This window comes from Prionailurus bengalensis, chromosome B4, assembly GCF_016509475.1.
Source record: "Prionailurus bengalensis isolate Pbe53 chromosome B4, Fcat_Pben_1.1_paternal_pri, whole genome shotgun sequence".
Lineage (NCBI taxonomy): Eukaryota > Metazoa > Chordata > Mammalia > Carnivora > Felidae > Prionailurus > Prionailurus bengalensis.
This window is the reverse complement of record NC_057358.1, coordinates 73,268,975-73,274,974: the sequence shown is the minus strand read 5'-3', so window position 1 is coordinate 73,274,974 and position 6,000 is coordinate 73,268,975. Positions and strand designations below refer to the sequence as shown.

The 6,000-nt window shown below is 53.4% G+C and overlaps 1 protein-coding gene across 2 annotated transcripts in view; it reads left to right on the top strand.

The window, feature by feature from the left end:
• The first annotated feature begins 2,428 nt into the window (after positions 1 to 2,428).
• The window catches only part of SLC38A1 (solute carrier family 38 member 1), a 70,247-nt gene continuing 66,675 nt past the window's right edge, over positions 2,429 to 6,000 (top strand). The window contains exon 1 of one of the 2 annotated variants that reach the window (XM_043563505.1): positions 2,429 to 2,813. The gene's annotated coding sequence lies outside the window, so the exon portion shown is untranslated. Of the gene's footprint in view, positions 3,151 to 6,000 lie in introns of both variants that reach the window. The other variant, XM_043563504.1, reaches the window with a different exon arrangement.

The window sequence follows — 6,000 nt, the reverse complement described above, 5'->3', positions numbered from 1 at the left end:
TGGCCTGGGGCCTGTCCCACCTCCTGGCCCTCCAAAGAAAGCTGTTCACATGTCGGGGAACATGTTAGAGCCAGACACACAGAGAATCAGCTTTGGAGTCAGCTTGGGATTCTAGAGCTAGATGTGCCAATTAGACCTGTGTGAACTTGCGATGATTTGCTGAACATCTGAATCAGAGATTCAGATGGTCTGTACGTCTTAGGAATGTCTCGAGGATTAAATAAGAAACCATCTGTAAAGTGCTTATCCTGATGCTGATCTCTCAGTAAGCATCAAGTGAATGGGGGAGTTGTCCCCATGACACCCTTGGTCCCCATTTGAGGCCACAGCTTTTGGGTTTAAGTGCTAAGCTACTCAAAGGAAGTTTCACCTACAAGCAGTCCTGAAGAAAAACACACCAACTGCAGTGACTGGTCGCTTGTCCTGAACACTACCTCTTCCCTCCTTTCCCCAAGCTCTCCACACAGCAGAAGTCCTTCATTTCAGCTTCCATGTTGATGCCTGCACTCCCCTTCCAGGTTGTCAACTAACATCCAGATGAGGCCAAAGATCTTTCTCAACTCCAGGACCAAGAGTGTCTAGTTGCAAAAGGCTAAGACTCGAGCACAGACTTTCAGTTGAGACCTGACCAGGGATCACTTCCCGGTTTCCACCTTCACCTTGTTCTGCCTTCAGTGAACAAGGCCAATTCAGCCTCTTTGAACCTGCTTTCTTGTTTATACAAAGAGGATAATACCCAATTAATTGAGTGGTTGAAGGGATTAAATGAGATAATATTTATGTGTAAAGTGCATAGCACAGAAGCTGGCAAGGAGTAGAATTCATCACTCTTGAATCCAATTCAAAAAAATGCCAGGTAATTGCAGCATTTTTGGTACCCTGAAACTGGCAAATAAGTTATCAAAAGATGAGCTTGAGATCATATGCTCTCCGAACAAATATTGGTGAATATACCTTCTGTCCCATACAGTAAAGATTTCAAGAGACTTATAGAGCCATGCTCACGGTTTAACCTATCTTGCCTATTCGGATTTCTTTCCTTATTTATCAGAATTATTTTGCCAGGCAAGATGCACACACTACTTCAAATTAGTAAGTCCATACTAAATTAGCTTCCTGTAGGAAAGAAATCAACTTTTTGAGGACCTGTAGAACATTACTATGATGTGGGTACAATTAACCCTCTGTCAACAAGTTGGGAAAACAGGGCTAGGACAAAAGTGAGGCCTGGGAGGGCAGCACTGTCAGAGGCAGAATTTGAACACAGGTCCATGGGAGGTAAGCGGCCATGATTCTGCCCCCTTCTGTTTGCACTGCATTTTCAATTTGTCGGGTTTATGCAAGAACATTACCTTCGAAATAGGGTTCTCAGGAGGCTACTGCTATATTAACGAAACCCATTTACTGCCGCTCAAAGGGAAAAAGGATTTTAGTTGTCAAGAGTCTGAAATTTGGTTGTCCTCTCACTTTTGCAGCAGTGATTAAAAACTAAAAAATAAAAAAGTGATAGCCACTCCACTACTATAAGGGCGTATTCAGTCTGCCCGGTTGAAACGCTCCAGGTAGATTAATTTCTGAATTATGATTCACCTTCCCTTTCCTGTTTTGATGGAACACGGAGACTGAACGATTCCTGTCAATAAAAAGCTCGAGTTTCCACCCCGCAACTTCGCTCTATAATGACAGCCTAATTGGCTGGGACGCAGGTGGGATTTCCTGTCGCCATTTTAAGGAAACACAACTCCCCTGCAGGGAAGTGCCCAGTTAAAAGGGTCTGTGCCTGAAACAAAGAGGAAGCAAAAGAAAGGGAAACTGGCCGAATTGCCCACTCCCCTGCATCCTGATCCCTCGCTCCCCACTGCCCCTGAATTAAGAGCGCCCCTTCGCGCCCAGGCAGGTGCGCGTTGCGAGCTCGGCAAATCTATGGGGTCGCGTCACACCCAGACCCCCAAACAGAGCGCCAAAGCACAGGTCTCAGGGAAGACTGGCTAGGTCTGCGGGTGCTGGATCCGGAAGAGGGGAGGCGCCTCCCACCGCGGGGTAGGGACAAAGGGTTTCCAAAGGTGCCCTTGCTGCCCCCCACCCCCGTCCCCAGCCGATCCGGCCCGTCTCGGTGCGGTCCCCCGAGCCAACACACCGCTCCATCGCCACCCGCAGCTCCAGACGCTGCCAGCCGCCTGCAAGGCTGCGCGCGGACCAGCCACTCCCGCGGCCATCCTCACGCTGCGCCCTTCCCACAATGCAACTCCCCTGGCTCCCTCGGCCCATCTGCTCTCTGGCGTACCCCGAAATGCGGCCCCCTAACACAGCCCTCCTCCGCCGGCGCCCTCTTAGCCGCCCCCACTTCCATTCCCAAGGGCTCCGGGTCTCCAGCCGGCCCCGCAGCCGGGTTCTGGGCCCGCTGCCAGGCCCCAGGGGGGGCGTGGGGCAGGTGTCCAGGCTGCACGCCGCCTCCGCTCCCGGTGCCGCCGTCAGTGCGCCCGGCACACGCACGCCCCGCAACCCCTCCCTCGCCCCTTCCCCGATGCTCGGTCTCCGCCAGTCGCAGTCGCTGCATCCTCTGAGAGCGGCAAGAGGGAGGTCGCCAGGCGCGGCCGCCAGCGGAGACACCATGTGACGGGCACCGCTCAGTGACACGCAGCTTTGGTTAAAGAGCGGGCGCGCGGAAGGGGAGGCGGCGGGACGCGGGATGCGGAGGAATGGCCTGACTTTCCCCCTTTAAACCATCACGAGCCATGGATGCGCAAAGGCGACGCGCCCCCCAGTAGGAGAATGACTGCGATTCGAGACCCTTCGCGCCCTAGCGTGTGGATGTAAGTGCGAGGCTGGCGAGCAGAGTGTGGGTGGGGGTTGGCGGTGGGGGGAGGCTCTGATGCAATCGGCCCAGAAAGGAGGAGGAGAGCCAGAGAGCGCGGGCTGGGGTGGCCACGCCGCTCTGCCTGAAGGTCGCCGGGAACCTCCGCCCTTCACCTTCCTCGGAAATCCGCCACGCCACGCCAAGCTTCCCCGCCCAGCCCTCGCTGACGGAGGCCACCTTTTCCCGGCCGAGACAGCCAGACCTTGATACAAAGGACATCACACGGCCGGGGGGGAATCCCGGAAGGGCGGACACCTGGTCTCCTTTGGCCACTTTTCCCTTTATTGCCCGAGGTAAGGCGATTTTGCTTTTCTAGGGGAGCTTGAGGGAGCGGCAGCGGGAAGGAAAGGGATGTTTTAGATGCGAGAGAGGAGGCGGTAACGTACAAGGCACCCATGCGGGCATGGAAGGAATGAGTGTGCGGCTCTACCGGATGCGTTCGGATTTTGCCTTTAGGAAAAGTCCAGGTCCTCTGTTCTTTCAGACGCACTCGGCAGCGTAAGGAGGCGCAGGGGCCTCTGATTTCACCTTTGCGTGAGCTGTGGCTTACTTTTTGGGTCTGTTTTCATAGCGGGAGAGTGTGGCTTCAGATCTAGTTATCTAGTTAAACGATACGAGGGGTCAGGGACCACGCGGGTCTGGGCGGGGGGAGGCGAGGAGTATAGCGGGCGTGAGGGCGCTGCTGCGTACGCGAGAAGTGCTCGAATCCTGGACTTTTGGAGGGAATTTCCTGCGTCCGCTTGGCCCAGAGGAGGGCAGGTGATGCCCCCGGGGGTATGCGTGCGTCCGGCTGGGGCTGGAGGCCTGGGCGCCGCCGGGGAACCGAGCCGCCGAGCGCGAGTAAACAGGAGCACGTTTGCAGTCTCTCCTCCAGGTCTGCCTCTCTCTGTAGGGAGACTAGAGTAGGAGGATGCGGGGGGAAGGTTACTAAAGGATGCCGGCGGTGATTCACTGCCCTTTCCCGCCCCGAAGAGGTGCTTTCCTAAATGAAGAAGGGGAGAAAGAGAAGTGCTGTTCTGAGAGCTGGATTCCTCTGGCGAACAAAAGGCCACCGCTCGCGCGGGGCCCGGGCGCGGACTGCCCTCGCCTCCTCTCCTCCCGCCTCCCCCCAGTCCCCGGCACCTCGCTCGCGTTCCTAAATGTTGCCACAAAAGGCCTTTGAACTCGCCGCGTCTGTGCCGGAAGGAAAGCGCTCCTCGGTCCTAATGCACGCCCTGGGGCGCCCGTCCACCCCCCCCCCCCCCCCCATAATCCGCTTCCCTAGCGTCGAACTGCTCAGCACCCACTGCGACCCCACAGGTTACGGGGCTGCACGGGCGCTGCTTCCCTGCGGAATCGTCCGCCCCTGGGTTTGGGGTGAACTGTAATCAGGGTGTACAAGAGCCTATGGCGGCAAAAGGAATTTCGCGGTCACAGCGTCACCGCATTTCGGGATGCCTTTCACAGGCTGTCTGGGGCTTGAGAAGGTGGTGCTACAGTTGAGAGTCCTTTGTGTCTCGCTCTGCGGCGCGGGCCCGGTTTTTATAGCACTGCTTCTCCGGTGGAAACCTCAGAGCCGCCAGGATCACGTACTTTCTCTGACGAATCCGTGGCGATGTTAGGTAGTTAAGAGTGAAAAAGACCCCCAGCACTAAGAAACGGTATTTATTTACACGCAAATGGGGATTTGACATCTCTGCAGTGAAGTTTAAAAAAAAATTTTTTTTTAACATAAGGGGGAGGAGAGAATAAATGTATGGTTTGCAGACTGCGGGGCACAGCGAGGCTGTAATTGTCACCTTGATGGAAGAAACTGTGCGGCAACTCGTGCTTTTTCTGACGTCAGAGGAACAACGGAAATAAAACCTGAGCTAGGTGACCGGCCGGCCTCATTCTTAAACATCTCAGGCGGGGTGGGTTGAAAGCTATGTGAAACAGTCCAGCTGGGGCACCGACCGGTTGTGGGTCCCAACTTCAAAACGGGTTTTACTCTTCAGAGTGGCTTCAATTCTCGGCATCTAGGAGGCTTGCCTAGTTTGATTTGAGGTCTTGAAACCTTGATGAGGTTTATTTACTCTCCCCACCCCCCAGCACATTCAATAAATATATCTTACTGAGGACTTAACTATTTGTAACTGTATAAAGTTCCTGCTTCTGTGGGGGAAACATACAATAAACACACATACAATGAATTTCAGATCTTTGTTAGCGCATTGAAGAAGTAAAACAGGATCACATGATAGGGATGGGTGCTTGAAATAGATAACCCTCTAGCGGGGCCTGTGTGGGAGGGTGACATTTGTCCAGAGACTAGAAGGCCAGGCATCTGGTTATTCTAGTTTTATATTTTCCTCCCTCCTGGTGATAGTTGAGGACAAAAACCAATCTTACTCACTGTTGTTCCCCTAGTGCCCAGCACAGAGCAGCAGCTTAATAAATGCCTCTTGGATTGAGACCTTAGCCACCTCATTCATTTCTTTATGCTACTGGTGACCATCCCTTCCTTTTTCTATCTCATTTGTTCCCTTTTCTCCCAAGTTTAAATATGAGAGATTTTTTTTTCTTCTTTTCTTTAAACTCTGCTTCCCTTTCTTTAAAAAAAAAAGGTTTTTTAATGTTTGTTTATTTTTGAGAGAGAGGGAGAGACAGAGCCTAAGTGGGGGAGGGGCAGAGAGCGGGAGACACAGAATCTGAAGCAGGCTCCAGGCTCCCAGCTGTCAGCACAGAGCCTGACACAGGGCTCGAACTCACGAACTGTGAGATCTTGACCTGAGCTGAAGTTGGATGCCCAACTAACTGAGCCAACTAGGCTCCCCTGCTTCTCCTTCTTTCTTACCGTCTCCCTACTTCTTACCCACTCCCCTATCCCCTGGGTTACCAGGCCCTTGCAAATGCCTCTCCAACCTGTCTTCTCATCTCCATTCCCACTTGCCCAAGTTCAGGTTCCTGTCACCTGACCTAGACAGGGCAATTCGAGTAGTGTGTTGGGATATGAGGACCATGAAACAGATGTGGAGGTGCCCTGAAGAAACCAGTGCTTCATCGAAGTGCGACGCGTGGTTAAGAGTGAAGCAGGGAATGAATGAGGTGTTAACAGCTTTCTGGTTGCTCTCTTCCAGTACCAAGCTCTGCTCCCCTAATTCAATCTCCACATTTCCATGAGA